Source organism: Pristiophorus japonicus, chromosome 8, assembly GCF_044704955.1.
Source record: "Pristiophorus japonicus isolate sPriJap1 chromosome 8, sPriJap1.hap1, whole genome shotgun sequence".
NCBI lineage: Eukaryota > Metazoa > Chordata > Chondrichthyes > Pristiophoridae > Pristiophorus > Pristiophorus japonicus.
In genome coordinates this window covers 64246100-64270076 of record NC_091984.1, presented here as the reverse complement: position 1 = coordinate 64270076, position 23977 = coordinate 64246100, and the positions used below count along the sequence as shown (strand labels likewise).

General features: G+C 43.8%; 1 protein-coding gene across 4 annotated transcripts in view; it reads left to right on the top strand.

The window, feature by feature from the left end:
* The window catches only part of osbpl9 (oxysterol binding protein-like 9), a 238513-nt gene that overhangs the window by 179050 nt on the left and 35486 nt on the right, over window positions 1-23977 (top strand). The gene's annotated exons all lie outside the window — the stretch shown is intronic.

Sequence of the window (23977 nt, the reverse complement as noted above, 5' to 3'; positions counted from 1 at the left end):
TATAACAACATTCCCCCCAAAGTCAATAGTGCAACTATTTACAATGTGAGTCAATCTGGGGCCCTTCTTGCCCTGGTTGATCGTCTCGGTATGAAAGCTGGTGTTGTTGAATCATTTGTTGGGCCCTCGCTGAGCTGCTGTGCAGCTGGCCTTGCTGGGCTGCCTGGTGTGTTGGGCCCTGCAGGGCTGCTGTGGATGGGTTCTGCTTCGTGGTCAACCGTGGTATCGGTTGCCACTGATGTGTGTGTTGGGGGATCAAAAAAGGTAAGGTCCAAGGTGGGTTGCTCAGGGTAGTCCGTGAATCTTGAATTTGATTTGGTCCCAAGCGTTTCCGGTGAGTGAGTCCATTTGAAAGTTTGACCCGAAACACCCTGCTCCCCTCTTTGGCCATGACAGTGCTGGGAAGCCACTTGGGATCTTGTCCATAATTTAATACAGATACAGGATCATTGGCTTCAATCTCGCGTGACACATTTGCACTATCATGGTATGCACTTTGTTGAAGTCGCCTGCTCTCTACCTGTTCATGTAGATCAGGGTGAACTAACGAGAGCCTCGTCTTAAGTGCTCTTTTCATGAGCAGTTCAGCAGGTAGGATCCCAGTGAGTGAGTGTGGTCTCGTGCGGTAGCTAAGCAGGACTCGGGATAGGCGAGTCTGCAGTGAGCCTTCCGTTACCATCTTCAAGCCTTGCTTGATGGTTTGCACTGCTCTCTCTGCCTGACCATTGGACGCTGGTTTAAACGGGGCAGATGTGACATATTTGATCCCGTTACGGGTCATGAATTCTTTGAACTCAGCACTGGTAAAACATGGCCCGTTGTTGCTCACCAGGACATCGAGTAAGCCGTGTGTCGCAAACATGGCCCACAGGCTTTCAGTGGTGGCAGCGGACGTGCTAACCGACATTATCTCACATTCAATCCACTTGGAGTACGCGTCTACAACCACAAGGAACATTTTACCCAAAAACGGGCCTGCATAGTCGACATGTACCCTAGACCACGATTTGGAGGGCCAAGACCATAAACTTATCGGCGCCTCCCTGGGTGCATTACTTAACTGCGAGCATGTATTACATCTGTGAACGCAAGACTCTTAAGTCTGCATCGATACCGGGCCACCACACGTGGGATCTGGCTATCGCTTTCATCATTACGATGCCTGGGTGGGTACTGTGGAGGTCATTGTTGAAGGTGTCTCTACCCTTCTTGGGGACCACTACTCAATTGCCCCACAGAAGGCAGTCTGTCTGTATAGACATTTCATCTTTGCGCCGCTGGAACGGCTTTATCTTTTCCTGCATTTCCACTGGGACACTGGACCAGCTTCCGTGAAGCACACAGCTTTTGACTAGAGATAATAAGGGGTCTTGGCTTGTCCAGGTTTTGATCTGCCGGGCAGTGACGGGTGATTGCTCACTCTCAAATGCTTCCATAACCATGGCTAGATCTGCGGGCTGCGCCATTTCCACCTTCGTGGTGGGCAATGGCAGCCTACTGAGAGAATCGGCGCAGTTTTCTGTGCCTGGCCTGTGGCGGATGGCATAGCTGTATGCGGACAACGTGAGCGCCCATCTCTGGATGCGGGCCAATGTGTTGGTATTTATCCCTTTACTCAGAGAACAGGGATATAAGTGGCTTATGGTCAGTTTCCAATTTGAATTTTAGCCCAAACAGGTATTGATGCATTTTCTTTACCCCGCAGACACACGCTAATGCTTCTTTTTCAATCATGCTGTAAGCTCTCTCGGCCTTAGACAGACTCCTGGATGCAAAAGCAACCGATTGCAGTTTCCCGAAATCATTAGCTTGTTGCAATACACACCTGACGCCATATGACGACACATCACATGCCAGTACTAAACGCTTACATGGATCATACAACACAAGCAACTTGTTTGAGCATTACAATTTTCTCGATTTTACAAAGGCATTTTCTTGGCTTTTGCCCCAAACCCATTCGTTCCCTTTTCGTAGTAAGACATGCCGTGGTTCTAGCAGGGTGCTGAGACCCGGTAAGAAGTTACCAAAGTAGTTCAAGAGTCCCACAAATGACCGCAGCTCCGTCACGTTCTGTGGCCTCGGTGCATTCTCGATTGCCTCCGTCTTCGCGTTGGTGGGCCTGATGCCGTCCGCCGCAATCCTCCTTCCCAGGAACTCCACTTCAGGTGCCAGGAAAACGCACTTCGAGCGTTTTAACCTGAGCCCCACACAGTTGAGTCAACTAAGAACCTCCTCCAGGTTCTGCAGGTGCTCGACTGTGTTCTGACCTGTGACCAAGATGTCGTCCTGGAAGAACACGGTGTGCGGGACCGACTTCAGTAAACCTTCCATGTTTCTCTGGAATATCGCCGCCGCTGATCGGATTCCAAACAGACATCTGTTATAAACAAAAAGACCTTTGTGCGTGTTGATGCAGGTGAGGGTCTTCGAAGCTTCCTCCAGTTCTTGGCGTCGTGTAGGCTGAAGTCAGATCCAGCTTTGTGACGTCTTTCCTCCTGCCAGTGTTGCAAAGAGGTCGAGGTCATCGGCGTTTGGTAGTGGGTATTGGTCCTGCAGGGAGAAACGATTGATAGTTACTTTGTAATCGCCACAGATTCTGACGGTGCCGTCTCCCTTGAGGACTGAGACGATAGGACTGGCCCACTCGTTGCACTCGATCGGGGAAATGATGCCCTCTCTTTGCAGCCGATCTAGCTCGATCTCCACCCTTTCTCTCATCATGTACAGTACTGCTCTCGCCTTGTGATGGATGGGCCGCGCCCGCAGAATTAGGTGGTTCTGCACTTTTGCTCCTTGGAATTTCCCGATGCCTGGTTCGAACAGCGAAGGAAATTTATTTAAGACCTGGGCACACGAAGTATCGTCAGCGGGCAATAGTGCTCGGAATTCGTCCCTGTTCCAGCGTATCTTTCCCAGCCAGCTCCTGCCGAGCAGCGTGGGACCATCGCCCGGTACCACCTAGAGTGGTAGCTTGTGCACCACTCCATCGTAGGAGACCTTTACGGTAGCACTGCCGATTACAGGAATCAGTTCTTTAGTGTAAGTTTTTAGTTTCGTGCGAACTGGGGTTAAGACTGACCTTGAGGCCTTATTGCACCACAACCTTTCGAACATCTTTTTGCCCACGATGGACTTGCTCGCACTCGTGTCCAGCTCCATTGACACCGGGAGTCCATTTAGTTCAACATTCAGCATTACCGGGGGACAATCCGTGGTGAATGTGTGCACCCCATGTACCTCTGCTGCCTCTATCTGTGGCTCTGGTTCGTAGTGATCCTCCATGGATCTGTCCTCCTCTACAACGTGGTGGTTTACAGGTTTAACAGGCTTAGCAGCTCGCCTGCACACTCATTGGAGGTGTCCCATTGTTCCACAGCCCTTGCAAATGTGCCCTTTGAATCGGCATGAATGGAAACGATGATCACCCCTGCAGCGCCAACAAGGTGTTAATGGCCTAGCATTCATCACCCTTGATGGTGGGCTCTGAGACATCTATGGACATGTAGCTTGCAGGTATGTGTGACCTGCCCTGTACGTTATGATTCAAAAACAACATCACTTTGTTCATAGTACTTGTAGCAGCACTTGTGTGCTGAGAGATTTGCTTCGTATTGTCACTGGTGGCAATGAAAGCCTGGGCTATCGCTATGGCCTTACTCAATGTTGGGGTCTCTACAGTCAAAAGCTTGCGAAGTATGGTTTCGTGGCCAATGCCAAGGATAAAAAAGTCTCTGAGCATGTGCTCCAAATGTCCTTCAAATTTGCAATGTCCTGCAAGCTGTCTCAGCTTGGCGACATAACTCGCCATTTCCTGGCCTTCAGATCTTTTGTAGGTGTAGAACCGGTACCTCGCCATCAGAATGCTTTCCTTCGGGTTCAAATGCTCTCGGACCAGTGTGCACAAATCGTCGTACGATTTCTCCGTGGGTTTTGATAGTGAGCAGATTCTTCATGAGGTTGGTGCCCCACAGACGGTGAGGAGGATCGCCCTTCGTTTGGCAGCGCTCTCTTCCCCATCTAGCTCATTGGCCACGAAGTATTGGTCGAGTCGCTCCACAAAAGTTTCCCAATCATCTCCCTCCGAAAATTTCTCCAGGATGCCCACTGTTCTCTGCATCTATCTGTATCTCGTCGCCAGTTGTTGTGCAATGAGAAAGAGTCAGCCTGAACACTCTGAGCTCAAAGTAAAGTGTGACCGTAGTCTTTTATTGCAGGTCTCCAGAGTGCCTCTCCAACCTGTGATGCCTTCTTAAATACTTGCGCTCCCAAGGGATTATGGGATCCCTTGGGACTCCGGGGAATGAGCCCTCTTGTGGCTGTACAGAGTAAATACAAGTCCACATATATAACAGGCAGAAGTACGGGAAATGGAACAGACATTATCGAGGGCCCTGTCAGCCACGGTGGAGGGGAATCCTCGGTTGAGGAAAAAGGAAGACACTGAAACGTTAACTCTGTTTTTCTCTCTCCACAGATGCTGCCAGATCTGCTGAGTATTTTCAGCATTTTCTGTTTTTATTTCAGTTTTCCAGCATACACAGTATTTTGTTTTTGAAATATAAATGAGCTCCATTTACTTATGACCGTCTCCTCTTTGGTGTAATGATGATAATAGCCAGTCACCTAGCCTTAATTTGCTTCCTACAGTCCTGTCACAATTTGATGCCTGAGCTTTGCTTAATATGTTAAAGGGTACATACAGAATGTGATGCTGCATTAATCCTTACAGTTCTCTGGAACAGTAAGTTTCAGAACCAACAAGGGAACAGCCCTACTTGAATGACTGATGAACAAACCAGAATTAATTAACAATCTGACGGTAAGGGAACATCTTGCAACTAGTGACCATAATATGATTGAATTTGATATTGGGTTTGAAAGTGAGAGTCTCAAAGCAAGGTTTATACATAAGTGAGGCAAACTTCGAAGGGATGAGAAATGAATTTACCACAGTGAACTGTGCTGAACTGTGAACGGGTAAATCTACAGTCAAACAGTGAGAAATATTCAAAGACATATTTTGGTACTATGCAAAACTAATACATACCCCTAAAAGGCAAAGGTTCCATCTGTGTAGTGAAGTAACCATGGTCAACAAATGAGGTTGGAGACGGTATCAAGCTAAAAGGCTTATGCAAATGCAAAAAAAAGTGGAATTCCAGCAGACTGGGTGAGCTGAAGAAAGCAACAAAGCTAGCAAAAAGGGAATATGAAAGATAACGTGCAAGGAATATCAAAGCAACAGCAAATGTTATTATAAATTTGTTAAGGGAAGAGTACTAAAGGGCAATGTGGGCCCACTCAGGAAGGATGCAGACAAGACTAATGGATAACAAGGAATTGGCAGAATTATTAAATAGGTACTTTTTTCACAGTGGAGAAAGAGGACAAAATATCAGCAGTACAAGGGAACTTAAAAATAAGTCGAGAGAAACTTAGTGGATTTAATATAAGTTTAAAAAAATGGCAATGATGAAAATAATGGGACTTAGGATAAGCCAGTCTCCAGGACCTGATTGTTCCTACCCCGGAGTATTAAAATAAATAGGTGAGAAAATTGTAGATGCGTTCGTCATAATTTTCCAAAGTACTCCAGATTCTAGAATCGTGGCTTTGGATTGGAAAATTGCAAATGTCACTCCATTATTGAAGAAAGATGGGAGGGAGCACCAGATAACTGTAGACCCCATTAGTTTAACATCAGTTGTGGGGAAATTATTGGAGTTTATCATCAGACACTGAGTGACTGAGCACTTGGACTGATCAAAGAGTCAGCATGAATTTGTGAAAGGTAGATCATGTCTGACTAATCCAGTTGAATTTTTTGAAGTCACTAGCATAGTGGATAGAAGATTGCCTGTGGATAATATGGACTTCCAGAATACATATGATAAGGTTCCGTATAAGAGATTATGAGCAAAAATGAAATTACATGGAATTGGAGGGAACGTTGTGACATGGGTTAGTAATTCGTAGGGAGGTAGAAGACTGAGAGTAAAAAATAATAATAACATTTATTTATTTATATTGTGTCTTTAACATAGTAAAACGTCCCAGAGCACTTCACAACAATTTTACCACACGTTTGATATTGACCATTGAGGGAAAGAGAGAAAAAATAGGAGAAGGAAGTGTAAAAAGAGGTTAAAGGCTCAGGTCTGAAGCGGCAGCCAAAATGCCCACACAGATAGACACAGACGAAAAAGCAAAAAAAAAAATTCAAATTATATTGTAAATAATACAATAAGGAGTATACAATAGTAAAATCAGTATAATAAAGATTCATTATAATTAAACAAAATTAAATAATATATACCATAATTATAAATTAAGTTTTAAAATTAGAAAATCAGCAATTGAAGCAAATTTAATCAGTTATTAGCTTTCTTTTTTTTTAAAAGTAGGGATAAAGAGAACGTTCTCTGATTGGCAGGATGTGCCAAGGGCTGTTTCACAGGGTTCTGCATTGGGGCCTCAGCTTTTCACCATATATTTTTCACCTTAACATCCAATTAACCTTGTATAGAGAACAAGAGAGTTGTCCATCCAACTTTCCATATGACACTAAATTAGGGGGATTAGGTAAGTTGTGTAAATGGGAGCAGGAAGTTTCAAAGGGACATAGACAGACTAAGCGAGTGGGCAAAACTATGGCAGATGGAGTTTAAGGAAGTGTGAAGCCATCCACTTTGGATACAAGAAAGATAAATCTAAATATTTTCTTAATGGTGAGAGACTAGGAGCTGTGGAGGAGCAATGGGATTTGAGTGTGCAGGTATACAGCTCACTAATAGTTAGTACACGGGTACAAAAAGTAATCAAAAAGACCAATGGGATATTAGCCTTTATCTAAAGAGGGTTGAATACAAAAGTTAGAAAATGATCCTTACAGAGCCTTGGTCAGATCCTATCTGGTGTATTGTGCTCCATTTTACCTCAGGAAGGATATTTTGGCCTTGGAGAGGGGGTACAATGCAGATTCACCAGAATTATACCAGGCCTGAAGGGTTAAAATATGAGGACAGGTTGAATAATCTCCTCGCGTTTAGAAGGTTGAGGATTGATCTAAATGAGGTTTTTAATAGTTAACTTAAAAACATTTTTTTAATGGAGGCAGAGCAAGTCGGTGTCTCGGCGATCGGCTCACAATCGTGATTGTATTACTGCTGATAAAGCGGATTTATTTATCTAAATCTCCATTTATCTATAAATCCGACCGCAGCGAAGAGAGAATAGAAGACCGCCACCGCCGTTGACAGGTTGATTTCGAGCTTGGATTTAAAGGGAGGGAGTGAGATTGAGCCGAGCGACGTGGCGGGTGGAGTCCGGTGCAGCCGGCGAGAGGGTGATAAAAGCCCAGAAGCTGCCAACGCCGGTAGTTTTAGGTTATTAGTCTGGGTTTGCGGCGTACAATAATTGTTTACGCAGCCTCGCCGTGCATCTGCTGGACTATTGCTCGCCTCCGCTCCACCGACCCACAACAAACTTTTCTGGTACAGAGAATCCACTGACAGGAACTGAAGTCTTAATTTTAAAACTAAAATGCTAAAATCAGTAATTCCTGTTTGTTTCACGCTATCTTGTAGCTATTTACATCTGAAGAGAACAGAGTGGAAAGGCTGAAGGGATTTACAGTGATCAGAATTTGATTTTAATTCACAAACTGTAGCCGGAAGGAGTATATGCCGGTGTAAATAATAAAATGAGCAGAAAAGGACCTGTTTGATGGGACGATGCGTAGGAAGCTTTACTCTGAAACGGAAACTATATAGAATCTATGGGGCCGAAATTCACTGTCCCCGAAGGGACAGCTACCGCGAGGTTTGGACGGCCGATTGAAAAAAAATCAATCGGCCGCCACCGTCTGGTGATTTTCCTTCCCCGAGCCTTATTCAGCTCGGGAGGCGGGCGGTGGTGGATTTAAGTCGTGCTCACTTCCGCCAGAAATGGCGGGGTTGAAGCCGCTGTAAAGCTATGTTTCCAGCGTTGAGCTCAGCAGCGTACAGGCTGCTGGAAAGCAGCCAGGACAGGGATTTTCAGCTATAAAAAGGTAGGACTTCTTCAGGCAGTGCCCCCGCAAGGTATTCGAGTTGGTGCTCATTGCAACACCGCTGGAGTTTTGCTGCAATCGGGGCCCTTGGATAGGGAAATAATTTTATTAATTTTAGTGTTTTTATGTCGGATTCCATCATCCACAGTATTTAGCTTTTCATATAGTTTTATTAATTGTTTTGGCTCTATTAAACCTACTGAGTGCTGCTCAGAGGTTTGCACATATTTTTGTACAACTCTTTAGTGGAGACCTGTGGGCTTGGCAGGGTTCACCCTGAGGATGGGAGGAGTGTTGGGAGGGCGACACTGGTACACCTGGTCAGAAGCAAAGCGGCACGCAGGAGAAGGTGTCGCCATCAGCACCGTGCGGCAGGCAGTGGCAAGGGAGGCAGCGGGCAAGGGAGGCAGCAGCCATGATTCATTCATTCTGAGCCAGACCAGTGTGCCTGCCGCCTTGATCGGCCCAAATCAAGATTGCGGTTGGTTGTTTGGGGACAAGGGATATCTCCTGTCCACTTGGCTGCTCACTCCACTGCGGAACCCCAGGACAGCGACAGAGCATGCATACAATAATGCTCATTGTGCCACCAGGTGCATCATCGAGCAGTGTATAAGCTTCCTTAAGCAGAGATTCCGGTGCCTGGACCGCTCTGGTGGCACCTTGCAGCACTCTCCTCAACGGGACTCCATAATCGTCGTAGCCTGATGTATGCTGCACAACCTGGCCATCATGAGGGGACAGCCACTGGAGGTCGAGCCAACAGTCACCTGAGGAGGAGGAGGAGAATCTCCGTCGTCCCAGAGCTAGGAGGCATCAACACATCGGCACCCTGGAAGAGATGGGTGCAGACTGACCGTCACTCTCCTGGGAGGGTGCGTCCTCACATATATGGAGGTACTTGACACCTCCCCTGCAATCTCCCTCCATGCATTATGTACTGCCGTTCTGCCAGGTCTCCTCACGTCAGGAAACCATATTCTTCTTCTGTCCTCCACACCGTCCATCAGTGTCTCCAGCTCCATATCAGTGAACCTGTTGGCTCTCCTTGCACCTCTTACACCAGCCATCCTTCCAAACTCCTTCCCGTCTCAGGGCCTTGCTACAAACCCTGGCCTTTAAAAAGGCCAGGGAGCAGCTGGCTATTTAGAAATCCTTACCTGCATGTTGAATTTCTCAGTGGTGATAACGCTCAAATTAAGACCGCCACACCGCTGAAAAATCCACTTAGGACGGGTTCATTAGCACTGGAACCCATTTGTTCACTTTTGGAGCTGAATTTGGGGTGGCCCAGCCACAAAAGATTTTTGCCGCTAATTGCCCCAAAATGGTGGGGGGGGGGGGGAGCACCAGCTTTACAGCAGTACTGAATTTCAGACTCTATATCTCTGAGTTGAAACTGTCACAGAACAGGAGAGCGGAAATTCAAATAATCATACGACGAAGTGTGGAGAGCGCCAGTTCATATGTCTATTTGCGTGTGCATTTTAGCTGCGGCTTCGGACCTGAGCCATTCACTTCTATTTCCACTTTCTTCTCCTGCTTTTTCTCTCTATCACTCCCTGATCAGTCTCTCCTGTCATCATGCCACCTTTCATCTCTCCTCTCTCAGATACTCTGTCCTCCCAAATCCCTACCCCAACCCTTCATTTAATCTTCGATCTCCCTACTCTCCTACCGCCATCTCAGGCTCGACTCCTTTTCGAGAAGCCTGCAGCTTCCCTGTGTATCTCTCTTGGCATCCTCTGAAGGGCCCATCGTGGCACTCGTTGTTGTTGTTGTCCTCACAAGCAGCAACCCCAACTGTCCCATCCTACTCTCCAACTGACCTTGCCGTCCAGCTTACCTGGTGGGGGGGGGGCGAACCTTGCCAATCTCCTTCCCGTCTAACCCATCCCTCCAGCACTGACCCTGTGTATGCTGGCAGTGGATCAGCCATCATGGATCCTCTCCAGATCTCCTTGCAGAATGTCCGTTCACTTGCAAACAAGACCCTTGTCATCCATGACCTTATCGTGGATGATTGCATCGACCTCATGGCACTAACGGAAACTTGGCTGAGGGGTGATGACCCATTACCTTTAAATGAAGCCTCCCCGCCCGGCTACACCTTCCATCACTTGCCCCACCCAGACCGCCGTGGTGATGGTCTGGCTCTCATCACCAAATCATACCTTGGTCTGTCCCCCTAATCCTCCGGCACTTTCTCCTCCTTTGAACATCTCGCCTTATTCCACCCATCTCACCTCTCATTTAAAATTCTCATTCTCTACCGCCCACCCAGGTATGATAACATTTTTATCACGGATATATCCTCACTGCTTTCCTCCCTCAGCCTCTGCACTGAGCGACTTCTCATCCTCGATGATTTCAACCTCTATCTCAATTCATCAAGCTCGCTCTCCTCTGAGTTCACTACCCTCCTGTCCTCTCTTAATCTCTCCCTCCATGTGAATTCCTCAAGCCATATTCAATGGCCACCCCCTTGACCTTGCCATCTCTCGTGGCCTCGCAATTCCAACCATGTCAATTACAGAGAAGGCCATTTCTGACCATTTCCTTGTTTCGTTCTCCACCCACATCCCCCTTTCCCCACCCAACCCTACTTCCTTCTGCATCCGCCCCTGGAAAAAATACTCTCTCCAAACTCTCTTACAACTGCACTTATCAATTCCAAACTATCCAACCTTTGGCCCTCCTTTCATTATGACATTTCTGCAGCCACCGATCTGCTCAACCACACCCTCACCACCACCTTTGATGCCCTCCCTAGTCATTATTAAAACCATTACTCGCTCTCCCCTGGCCATTCCCCCTGGTACAGCCCTCATCTTGGCTCTCTCAAGTACAAAAGGCACAGACTTGAATGGATGTGGCGGACAATCGGTTTAGCCACTCACCACCAGATCTGGCTGGACCACATAGAGCATTATCAAGTCCTACTCTTGTCTGCAAAAACTGTTCACTATTCCAGGATCATTATGGAATGCAAAGATAACACCTGGCTACTATTTTCTACTACTAACCGTCTTCTTAAACCCCTCAACCCTGTCTCCGCCACACTCCAAACAAGTGTGAGGAGCTCATGGACTTCTTTGTCTCAAAGATTGAGACCATCCGATCAGCTGTCTCTACAAGTTCCCTTCCTTCCCCGAGCCCACTGGGTCAAACTTCCTCTGAGGCTCCCTCCTGCCCTAGCCCTAAATTGGCATCTTTCTCTAGTTTCTCTTTGATCTCCCCTCTTGACCTCTCCAAGATCATCTTGTCCATGAGACCCACTTCCTGCTCCCTTGACCCTATTCCCACTAAACTGCTGACCACCCAACTTCCTTTTCAGGCTCCCATGTTAGCAAACATTGTTAACGGTTCTCTCTCCTCAGGTACTGTTCCCCTCTCCTTAAATCTGCCGTCATCAGCCCTCTCCTCAAAAAATAAACCCTTGACCCCACTTTGCGTGCTAGCTACCACCCCACTTCCAACCTCCCTTTCCTCTCCAACGTCCTTGAACGTTTTGTTGCCTCCCAAATCCGTGATCACCTTTCCCAGAACTCAATATTTGAATCCCTTCAATCTGGTTTTTGCCCCTGCCACAGTACCGAAACCAGCTCTCATTAAAGTCACAAATGACGGCCTTTGCGACTGTGACAAAGGTAAACTATCCCTCCTCATCCTCCTGAACCTGCCTTTGACACATTTCACCATTCCATCCTCCTCCAACGCCTCTCCACCGTCATCCAGCTGGGTAGGACTGCACTTGCCTTGTTCCCTTCTTATCTTATCTAATCGTAGCCAGAAAATCTCCTGCAATGGCTTCTCTTCCCACTCCCGCATCGTTACCTCTGGTGTCCCCCCCAAGGATCTATCCTTGGCCCCTTCCTATTTCTCATCTATATGCTGCCCCTTGGCGATATCATCCGAAAATGTATTATGACAAGGGATGAATTCTGATGGTAAAAGGTGTAAGATTTCCTTGTTTGTTTTTCTTCAAAACAAACAAGGAAATCTTACACCTTTTACCATCAGAATTCATCCCTTGTCATAATACAACAATGAAGTTGCAATTTTGTGCCCCAAGAATTAATCATCCCACAAACACCTTTTGTAATCTAATTCTTCATTCAGTCTATGAATTCTGAATTTAGCTGTGGTGCAGCAAATCACCCTGCTCCTAACATGAAGTATAAATATATGGTGTTCCATTTTGTGTAGTGGGTAATCTTATTTAAAAAATATAAATTCTTAAAGAACAGACAGAAAATATGATGAAGCAGAAAAAGATTGTGTATGACAGCTGTTGGGTTGCAAATACATTGGAGAATCAGGTTATATATAAAAAGATCAGAGGAGAAAAGAAAAAGAAAATAAGAGGGGCAAAGAGAGGATACGAGAATAGAATGGCAGCTAACATAAAAGATAATCTAAAAGCCTTCTATGCACGCAGCATTCGAAATAAAGTAAATGAGTTGACGGCACAAATCATTACAAATGGGTATGATTTGGTAGCCATTACAGAAACGTGGTTGCAGGGTGGCCAAGACTGGGAATTAAACATACAGGGGTATCTGACAATTCAGAAGGATAGACAAGAAAGGAAAGGAGGTGGGGTAGCTCTGTTAATAAAGGATGATATCAGGGCAGTTGTGAGAGATGATATTGGCTCTAATGAACAAAATGTTGAATCATTGTGGGTGGAGATTATAGATAGTAAGGGGGAAAAGTCACAGGTGGGCGTAGTTTATAGGCCCCCAAATAATAACTTCATGGTGGGACGGACAATAATCAAGGGAATAATGGAGGCATGTGAAAAAGGAACGGCAGTAATCATGGGGGATTTTAACTTGCATATCGATTGGTCAAATCAAATCGCACGGGGTAGCCTGGAGGAGGAATTCATAGAATGCATACGAGATTTGTTTCTTAGAACAGTATGTTACAGAACCTACAAGGGAGCAAGCTAACTTAGATCTGGTCCTGTGTAATGAGTCAGGAATAATAAACGATCTCCTAGTAAAAGATCCTCTCGGAATGAGTGATCACAGTATGGTTGAATTTGTAATACAGATTGAGGGTGAGGAAGTAGTGTCTCAAACGAGCGTACTATGCTTAAACAAAGGGGACTACAGTGGGATGAGGGCAGAGTTGGCTAAAGTAGACTGGAAACACAGACTAAACGGTGGCACAATTGAGGAACAGTGGAGGACTTTTAAGGAGCTCTTTCATAGTGCTCAACAAAAATATATTCCAGTGAAAAAGAAGGGCGGTAAGAGAAGGGTTAACCAGTCGTGGATAACCAAGGAAATAAATGAGAGTATCAAATTAAAAACCAATGCGTATAAGGTGGCCAAGGTTAGTGGGAAACTAGAAGATTGGGAAAATTTTAAACGACAGCAAAGAATGACTAAGAAAGCAATAAAGAAAGGAAAGATAGATTACGAAAGTAAACTTGCGCAAAACATAAAAACAGACAGTAAAAGCTTTTACCGATATATAAAACGGAAGAGAGTGACTAAAGTAAATGTTGGTCCCTTAGAAGATGAGAAGGGGGATTTAATAATGGGAAATGTGGAAATGGCTGAGACCTTAAACAATTATTTTGCTTCGGTCTTCACAGTGGAAGACACAAAAACCATGCCAAAAATTGCTGGTCACGGGAATGTGGGAAGGGAGGACCTTGAGACAATCACTATCACTAGGAGGGTAGTGCTGGACAGGCTAATGGGACTCAAGGTAGACAAGTCCCCTGGTCCTGATGAAATGCATCCTAAGGTATTAAAAGAGAGGGCGGAAGTTATAGCAGATGCATTCGTTATAATCTACCAACATTCTCTGGACTCTGGGGAGGTACCAGCGGATTGGAAAGCAGCTAATGTAACGCCTCTGTTTTTAAAAAAAAAAGGGGGCAGACAAAAGGCAGGTAACTATAGGCCGGTTAGTTTAACATCTGTGGTGAGGAAAATGCTTGAAACTATCATTAAGGAAGAAATAGCGGGACATCTAGATAGGAATAGTGCAATCAAGCAGACGCAACATGGATTCATGAAGGGGAAATCATGTTTAACTAATTTGCTGGAATTCTTTGAGGATGTAACGAGCATGGTGGATAGAGGTGTACCGATGGATGTGGTGTATTTAGATTTCCAAAAGGCATTCGATAAGGTGCCACACAAAAGGTTACTGCAGAAGATAAAGGTACGCGGAGTCAGAGGAAATGTATTAGCATGGATCGAGAATTGGCTGGCGAACAGAAAGCAGAGAGTCGGGATAAATGGGTCCTTTTCGGGTTGGAAATCGGTGGTTAGGGGTGTGCCACAGGGATCGGTGCTGGGACCACAACTGTTTACAATATACATAGATGACCTGGAAGAGGGGACAGAGTGTAGTGTAACAAAATTTGCAGATGACACAAAGATTAGTGGGAAAGCGGGTTGTGTAGAGGACACCGAGAGGCTGCAAAGAAATTTAGATAGGTTGAGCGAATGGGCTAAAGTTTGGCAGATGGAATACAATGTCGGAAAATGTGAGGTCATCCACCTTGGGGGGGGAAAAAAACAGTAAAAGGGAATATTATTTGAATGGGGAGAAATTACAACATGCTGCAGAGGGACCTGGGGGTCCTTGTGCATGAATCCCAAAAAGTTAGTTTGCAGGTGCAGCAGGTAATCAGGAAGGCGAATGGAATGTTGGCCTTCATTGCGAGAGGGATGGAGTACAAAAGCAGGGAGGTTCTGCTGCAACTATACAGGGTATTGGTGAGGCCGCACCTGGAGTACTGCGTGCAGTTTTGGTCACCTTACTTAAGGAAGGATATACTTGCTTTGGAGGGGGTACAGAGACGATTCACTAGGCTGATTCCGGAGATGAGGGGGTTACCTTATGATAGATTGAGTAGACTGGGTCTTTACTCGTTGGAGTTCAGAAGGATGAGGGGTGATCTTATAGAAACATTCAAAATAATGAAAGGGATAGACAAGATAGAGGCGGAGAGGTTGTTTCCACTGGTCGGGGAGGCTAGAACTAGGGGGCACAGCCTCAAAATACAGGGGAGCCAATTTAAAACCGAGTTGAGAAGGAATTTCTTCTTCCAGAGGGTTGTGAATCTGTGGAATTCTCTGCCCAAGGAAGCAGTTGAGGCTAGCTCATTGAATGTATTCAAATCACAGATATAGATTTTTAACCAATAAGGGAATTAAGGGTTATGGGGAGCGGGCGGGTAAGTGGAGCTGAGTCCACGGCCAGATCAGCCATGATCTTTTTGAATGGCGGAGCAGGCTCGAGGGGCTAGATGGCCTACTCTGTTCCTAATTCTTATGTTCTTATGTATATTCTTATATAGACATATAAATATTAAAAGGGTAGTAAGACGAAGTGTGGGGCCGATTAGGAACCAAAAAGGAGAGCTATGCATGGAGGCAGAGGGCACGGCTGAGGTACTAAATGAGTACTTTGCATCTGTCTTCACCAAGGAAGAGGATGCTGCCATAGACATCGTGTAGGAGGAGGTAGTGGAGACATTTGATAGGATACAAATTGATAAAGAAGAGGTATTAGAAAGGCTGGCTGTACTTAAAGCAGTCAAGTCACCAGGACCAGATAGGATGCATCCTAGGATGCTGAGGAAATCACGGAGGTACTGGCCATAATATCCCAATCCTCCATAGATACGTGGGTGGTGCCAGAGGACTGGAGAATTGCAAATGTTACACCATTGTTCAAAAAAGGGTGTAAAGATAAACCCAGCAACTACAGGCCAGTCAGTTTAACCTCGATAGTGGGGAAGCCTTTAGAAACAGTAATCAGGGACAAAATTAACAGTCACTTGGATAAGTGTGGATTAATTAAGGAAAGCCAGCTGGATTTGTTAAAGACAAATCGTGTTTAACCAACTTGATCGAGTTTTTGATGAGGTAACAGAGGGTTGATGAGGATAATGCAGTTGATGTAGTGCAGATGGATTTCTAAAAGGCGTTTGACAAAGTGCCAAATAATAGGCTTGCCAACAAAGTTGAAGCGTGTGGAATAAAAGAGACAGTGGCAGCCTAGATACGAAATTGGCTAACTGACAGGAAACAGAGAGTAGTGGTGAACCCTTGTTTTTCTGACTGGAGGAAGGTACACTGGTGTTCCACAGGGGTCGGTACTAGGACCACTGCTTTGCTTGATATATATTAATGACTTGGACATGGGTGTTAAGGGCACAATTTCAAAATTTGCAGATGACACAAAACTTGGAAATATAGTGAACAGTGAGGAGGATAGTGATAGACTTCAAGGGAACATAGACACAGGCTGGTGGAATGGGAGGACACGTGGCAGATGAAATTTAACACAGAAAAGTGCAAAGTGATACATTTTGGTAGAAAGAATGAGGAGAGGCAATATAAACTAAATGGTACAATCCTAAAGTAAATGCACGGACAGAGAGACATGTAAGTGTGTACAAATTGTTGAAGGTGGCATGGTGGGTTGAGAAAGCAGTTAAAAAGGCTTATGGGATTCTGAGCTTCAAAAATAGAGGTATAAGAATACAAAAGTGTGGAAATTATGATGAACTTTTATAAAACACCGGTTCGGCCCCAACTGGAGTACTGTGTCCAATTCTGAGCACCACACTTTTGGAAGGATGTGAAGGCCTTAGAATGATTCCAGGGATGAGGGACTTCAGTTATGTTGATAGACTGGAGAAGCTGGGATTGTTCTCCTTGGAGCAGAGAAGATTGAGGGGAGATTTGATAGAGGTGATCAAAATCATGAGGGGTCTGGACAGAGTAGAGAGAAACTGTTCCCATTGGCAGAAGGGTCAAGAACCAGAGGACACAGATTTAAGGTGATTGGCAGAAGAACCAAAGGCATTGCAAGAAAAAACTTTTTTACGCAGCGAGTGGTCTGGCAAGCACTGTCTGAAAGGGTGGTGGAGGCAGACTGCATCATATCTTTCAAACGGGAGTTGGATAAGTATCTGAAGGAAAAATATTTGCAGGACTACGGGGAAAGGGCAGGGGAGTGGGACTAGCTGAGAGTCGGCACGGGCTCGACTGGCCAAATGGCCTTCTTCCATGAAGAATTGCAACTTCATTGTACACAACTGATATATGTTGGGAACGCCTTTTCTAGATCTAAATTTTATTGAAACAAAATTACAAAAGCTTTTGTTTTGCTCATGTAGCAATGCAATGTTGAATTATTTTTCAGCGAGCATTTTGAATTTAAAAAGAAGAAAACTATGCTTAAGCTAAGATGTTCAACTTTATTTTCTACAGATATAGACCACATACATTTCTTTTGTTTTTAATTTTGGTTCGAAAAATTAAACTTTTATAAAGAATTTGCAGTTGAAATTTTTGATGGATGCACTATTTTATTTATAATGCTGATTATCATGACCTCCGTTCAGCAGGAATGGGACAGTAGTGGAATGATAATGGCAATGCACAACTTGTTGCCCATTCCTGCTCCAGGTATGCCCACCACCTTGAGGGCCTTCAGGCAAATTGGGGTCCAGTGCCATATATAGGAGCCTGATGCAATTTTGAGGTACAAGTGGGTGCACGTTCCACTCATTGGTACCAGGTGTTGAGCCGCCTAACCAGCATTCCTCAAAGGGACTGCTGCAGGGTAGGCCACTCAGGACATGTTTTTGTTCATACCTGGAATTCCTGTCTGACCCCACCCGTCCGGTGCCCGTTACCACCCGAATAATACTCGTAACTCACTCGGGAATTGAAGCCCAGGCCTCTGTTGAAGTTCACTGAACGTCAAAATAGGTCCTGATGTTTTAAAACATGATGGGCAATTTATCACCGTTACTAGCCAACTGGAGCACTGAAAAGAAAACCCGGCAGGTTCTGTAAGGGCCATGTGGTCTTGCCTTTCAGAGTTCCTTTTCTGTGCTCTGCCCAGGCAATGTTTAACGACCAGGTAATAAAGTCATGTTAAATTATGAGGTGGCTTTGCAAGTTACCATGTCAGTAAAGTGTCTATCTTTTCCAAGAGAAAAGAAATGCAAAAATGGATGAGGAGTTATTAGAAATTTACAGCACTGAAGGAGGCCATTTTGGCCCATCGTGTCCACGCCGGCCGACCAAGAGCTATCCAGCCTAATCCCACTTTCCAGCTCTTGGTCCGTTGCTTTGTTGCTTCAAGTAGGAATAGTTTTTGAAAGAACCAAGAGGAAATACTTTTTGTGTTGTTTCATAGATGGGATGAATTATTGTGTTTTAATTCCTTTTATGGTATAAAACTATTTTTGAAGATCACAATTTCTCAAATGTTAAATATGCTTGTAGATATTGCCTGTCTAATGTAAGGCATTGAATGGTATTAAATGCAAAGGTACCTAAAATTTTAAAATGCAGGATGAGTACAATTGTTAACTTAGCATCGTCGTAGACTCCATTATTAAATGTCCACCCCTGTTTTTAAAATAGACATTTTTATTTGCAATTAGTTCTGTTGATTCTTGCCTGGGCCAATAAATGGTCTGGAACATGGGGGTGAGTGCATTATCTCGAGCAGAGGAAAAAATAGCTCGTATAGTCCACATTTTCAGCTAAGGAGAAGCAGTATTACTAATCTATGCTTGTGGCTCTCTCACTTTTGTCTCAGCTGATGCAAAAGACCTATTAAAAAGCTAGAGAGGCGAAAAATCAATTTTGGGGGAAAGAGTGAAGTGTTATGAAGTGAAAGTACTTCAGTGTCTGTCAGATATGTGCTGCACGAAAGTATTAGACCACAATGTTTCCCCTTTCTCGGTACTTATGTTTGTTTCTGAAACGTTTGTTAAATGTGTAATGTTGAGTCTCTTGTCACATTGTAGACAGTTGTACAAGTGTAATATTCCAAATAGTTTCTATGAAAATAGGAAAAGAGTCTCTTTAGTGTTCCTGCCTATTTTTAGCTGTAATTTCTGCAAACTTTAAAAATGAAAGAACAAAAGAGTTCACTTGTCTTGTCTAGAAACTTGAAACTAATTTTTTCCCCAACTCATATGCAATATGGACCTTTGATATAAAATGAGAATTTTATGTTATTAAGCAATTCAACACAACAATGCTACTGTGGTAGAAGAAAGGAGGTTTCGATAATTGAATGCACTCTGTGACCGTCTCTGGAAACTTAATCTGGATTGTAGATAATCAGATATAAATTTCACCGAGGATGCACTGTGGGAAAAGCTGAATACCCTGACTGTTCAATAAAAAGAAAACACTTACTCATGAGAGATTAAATCGTTCTTGGAACGTCTATATTTTCTGTAAAGTATATTTGAGATTATCTTTCTGTAATTCAGTATTTGAAATAGATGGTCATAAAACTTCTATTCTCCAAAATCCTATGACTCACTTCTCATCAAGGAAACAACATTGACAAATATGAGCCACCATCAATTTACAGTATTTTCACCAAAATATAAATTATACCCACTGAAGGCATATTTTACACACATTCCTTGCCAAAAGTATCAAATTTCACCGTAAATCCTCTTGTGTCAATGTCCGTGTACACAATCAGTGCCAGTACATCATTTTTTGCACACTACATATTCACAATTGTTGCTCCACAAAAGATCAGCTAATTGTGGAATCAAACTTTTTTTCTTTTGGTTTTTAGGGGTTTAATTGAAATAAATGGTTAAAGATGAGCTATGTTTAAATGTATGTATATTTTAAAAATTCTCAAGATGTCCATTATGTCAACAAACAAAAAGTAATTTTTGAAAGGCTTTTATAAATGACCAAAGATTCAGGCCTGACTTAATCAGAATAACTTGCTTCAGTCTAGTTGCTGGCTTGTTGTTTCCAGTTTAGATTTCACCGAGTTGCAAAGTGTGACAGATGGAGCTGTAGAAAGCTGAGCTTTTCGTGGATTGAGATCTCCAAGAACAGCTTGACGCTGTTTTGAATCAGGAACGAGCTTTTCATGAAATTTAGGTTAAGTAGATTGGTGTAATCAACTCTACGCGTCCTATTTGTGTTTGAGCGGTGGAACACATTCCGTGAGTGTTGCTTGTAATTTGACTTGGATTTGTAATTGTATTAATATAATAAAACAGTTTGAAATTAAGGAAGCGACAAAAGATATGTAGAGTCTGTGTAGCAGTAATATGCAAAATGAAGAATATTTTCACAACTACACTGACTAAGCTGCTAACCAAGTCAGTCCACTTTTCAAACATATTTATAATTTTTTTCTCGCCTTCATCTGGATATAGTATTCTGTTTATGATATCAGAAATTCTCAATGGGGATTAACAGTACTGGAAGAGGAAAAATACATTATTTTCATCTAACATACTCTCCCAGAAATAGTTTAACCAAAAAGTACTTGAGTGTTTCTTATTCAGGGATTTTCTCTGTTTTCCCAATATGTGGAGACTCTACTAGATTTGCTGACTGGTAAAGACCTATTCAGTTGAGTTAACTAGTCGTCTGTTTCTGGCCAGCTTCCATTAAGCTGAATGAAGATCAGCATCTATACTAGATGCAAATTCCAGCACGACTTGGAATAAACCTAACGAATATTGTTTTTTTCAATATTGAAACACACTCTGCTTTCTGTAATATCGGCCATCTTCACCTCTGCCTCAGCCCATCTGCTGCTGAAACCCTCATTCATGCTTTCGTTATCTCCAGACTTCACTATTTTAATGCTTTCCTAGCTGGCCTCCCATCTTCCACCATATATTGTAACTCGCACTAAGTCCTGTTCACGATGCACTCACTAACCTACATTGGCTCCCATTCCAGTAACGCCTCAAATTTAAAACTCTCATCCTTGCGTTCAAATCCCTCTGCGGCCTCGCCCCTCCCTATCTCTGTGACCTGTGACCTCCTTCAGCCCTGCAACACTCCGAGGTATCTGCGCTCCTCTAACTCTGACCTCTTGTGCATCTCTGATTTCATTCATCCCACCATTGGTGGCTGTCTGGGCCATAAACTCTGGAATTCCTGCCCCAAACCCCTCTACCTCTTCTTCTTTTCCTTTAGGACGTTCCTTAAAACCTACCCTCACTTCTACTTATTTGGCTAGGTGTCAAATTCTGTCTGGTAACACTCCTGTGAAGAGCCTTAGGAGATTTTACTACATTTGAAGGCGCTATATAAATGCAAGTTGTTGTTGTGCTGTCATAAAGAAGCTCCAATGACGGAGAGCTGCATTGTGACGTCAGCAGGATGGTTTAGTCAATTCTGTTCACTTGCAGTGTTAAAACAGAATACTTTATTCACAACATAGTACAACAATTCCGGTACAGGTTATAACCAACTGTGGTAAATTTAAATAGTTCGATTTCATAATGTATGGTGAACTTCTTTAAATGTATGTACTTTAAAAGGAAGGTGTCAGTATTGTTTCCAGAGCACGATGAAGATCCCATTTTTTGTTCAAACTAGATGGATGGAAAAGTAACAAAGTGAACTGAACTGTTTAAAAATGGATAAGGTGAAGATGAGTACTCAGTAGGAAACAGTATATACAAGTAGCACACTTGCCAATTTGTAGATAGAAACTGTGGCCTAGAAATTTGGGTCGTTTGTGCCTCCCATTAGCAAACGACTTTACGACCGGGCACGGCGCCACTAACGACTCCCGCTAAATTCGGCGGGAGTTTAGCGACAGTGGTAACCTGTAGCCCCCTGCTATGCTACGCCAGCGATGACTATGTCATCACCATGTGCAGCACCCCATTAGTGCCCCAGACCCTCAATGGGGTATCGCCCCTTGAAGCTGCGCGGGTGGTGAGTGTGACAGCTTCAGGGGATGCGTACCAGGTGGCCGGCCGCTCATGGGGCGATAGTTAAAGGGAAGGTGTAATGCTTTTGGGGAAAAAAAAATCAAGAGTTTTTTTTGGTGCGTCCCGTTGGCGCTTTGAAGCGGGGAGCGTGCCGCGATTAGTCAGCCGAGGAAGTACAGTGCTTTATTTTGTGCTCCACTTCCTTTCAGGGCGCTAACCCCAATTTCTCGCAAGAGGCGAGACTTCTGTGCCTGTGCAAAGTCTCGCACCTTGTGAGTGTTTAATGGGGCAGTACCCAATTATTCCCCCTGTAAGTTTTTTTAAAAAAGTTGTTCATTTTCACTTTTTAAAATTCATTCAAAGGATATGGGCGTCACTAACCAAGGCAAGGCCAGCATTTATTGCCCAACCCTAATTGCCCTTGAGAAAATGGTGGTGAGCTACCACCTTGATAATTGAGTGGCTTGCTAGGCCATTTCAGAGGGCAGTTAAGAGTCGACCACATTGCTGGAATGACTTAAAGTCCAGACTGGATAAGGACGGCAGATTTCCTTCCCTAAAGGACATTAGTGAACCAGATGGGTTTTAACGCAAGTTACATGGTCACCATTAGTGATACTAGCTTTTTTTTTAAATTCCAGATTTATTTAACTGAATTTAAATTCCCCAGCTGCCATGGTGGGATTTGAACTCCTGTATCTGGACCATCAGTCCAGTAATGTTACCACTATGCAACCTCTTTTTGCAATCTTTCTTAAAATTCACACAAGGTTGTTCTGCATAGAAAATATAATATCTAGCACAGAGTATATTGATGATAGTTTAATGCATATTTTAAATTGTAGTTCTGGTTGTTAACTGTGATCAGTATTTACATAGAATCAGTTACAGTAACTAATACAATAATGGTTTCATTGTGTTAATCCTTATATATTGACTAAAGATCAATCGTTTGGGTATAAGGTTAAATCTAGACTTAAGTTCACTAAAGTTTGGAAAATTTGGTCTTCAATGTAAAAACCTTGGTTTACAGTGTAAAGTCTTGTCCTTTTCACCTTATAATTGTGAAAGAAACTTAGAAAAATGTCAAATGTCATGCAAAATCAAAAAATGAAAGATCTCCCTTTTTTGACTTTTTGCAGGTTCGAACTATTATACTGTTAGCTGGTTTAAACATGTTTTTTGCTATTGTCTTGTATGATGTCTAAAGCCACAATTATATGGGGCCCTGGTGAGGCCACACCTGGAGTATTTGTACAGTTTTGGTCTCCTTACCTAAGGAAGGATATACTTGCCATAGAGGGAGTGCAACGAAGGTTCACCAGACTGATTCCTGGAATGGGGGGATTGTCCTATGAGGAGAGATGGAGTAGACTAGTCTTATATGCTCTAGAGTTTAGAAGAATGAGAAGTGATAACATTGAAACATACAAAATCCTTACAGGACTTGACAGGGCAGATGCAGGGAGGATGTTTTCCCTGGCTGGGGAGTCTAGAATCAGGGGTCACAATCTCAGAATAAGGGGTTGGCCATTTGGGACTGACTTGAGGTGAATTTTGTTCACTCAGAGGGTGATGAATCTTTGGAATTCTCTACCCCAGATGGCTGTAGAAGCTCAGTCTTTGATTATATTCAAGACAGAGTTCGATAGATTTTTGGATATTAAGGGAATCGGGGATATGAGGATAATGCAGGAAAGTGGAGTTAAGATATAAGATCAGCCATGATCTTATTGAATGGCGGAGCAGGCTCGAGGGGCCGAATGGCCTACTCCTGCTCCTAATTCTTGATGTTATTAAAAAATAAAATCATGTGATTGCTCCCCTGAGAGACTTAGCCATGCAGACTAGGAAATTCAAAAGCAAAATACTGAGGATGCGGGAAATCTGAATTTTTAAAAAATATGCTGGAAATAGTCAGCGGGTCAGGCAGCATCTGTGGAGAGAGAAATAAAGTTAATGTTTCAGGTCGATGTCCCTTCACCAGAACCAACTAAGAAATTCCCAGGGTTGATCCAAAGCTTGTGCCAGTTTAACTCATCTCAGTCGGGGGAAAATCCACTGCTGGCTACTATCCAACAAACCCTGGTGAAAATGTGAGTGTATAGACATTGAGTGAGGAAAGAATCCAGTAATGCTGCAGTATTAACCCCTTTCCCCTGTGGTCAACTAGCCTGCTAACACGCATCGCAAGG